A 652-nucleotide genomic window follows, 5' to 3' on the forward strand; every position below is an offset into this window, starting at 1 on the left:
AAAGAGAGAGTTTCTCTTTTAAGTGCAGCTATTGTGGAAAATCACTTCCCCTTCCTCTAGCCCATGGTAGATGACAGACAGCATGACAATAAACCCTAAGAGAGAGACCTCTCCATCACACCGCTTTCTGTTTCTGTGGTTTCACTGTATAGTCTCTCTCTGGCAGCTGTGCTATGTAGCCCTTTAGATCCTCTGAGATACCTCTGAATATTATCTAGCTAGTCTTCACAGTGCCTGCTGGGAGACAGGACTTCACTTCGAGAAGCAAGTCTCCAGAAGATTTATGGTAGAAATGCCCAGAAATGAGAGTCCTAAGGTTTCCCTGCTGTCCCAGGCATTTTTCTTGCCCCAGAACACTCGGCATTTGGGATCAAAATCTATGTTTTCAACCTTGGTGGTATCCTGACACCCTAGTGGGGAAAGATGATCTCACTGGGCAGTGTCCACAGAATGTGGAAGAGAAAAAGGTGGAGATTTTATCTCAGATAAGGGCTCTGATGAAGGAATGAGCTGCGAGAGAATGAAGGTCACAGGATGACCTGGGCTATTTAGAGGTGCCCCAACCCCAAACAGTGGCTCCTTCAACCCAGGGAAAAGAAAATGCTACCGTTAGGGGTCCAAGCTATGTAGAACATCTTACTCAGAAGAACCC

This window comes from Lipotes vexillifer, unplaced genomic scaffold (genome assembly GCF_000442215.2).
Source record: "Lipotes vexillifer unplaced genomic scaffold, Lipotes_vexillifer_v1.1 scaffold203, whole genome shotgun sequence".
Taxonomy (NCBI): Eukaryota; Metazoa; Chordata; class Mammalia; order Artiodactyla; family Lipotidae; genus Lipotes; species Lipotes vexillifer.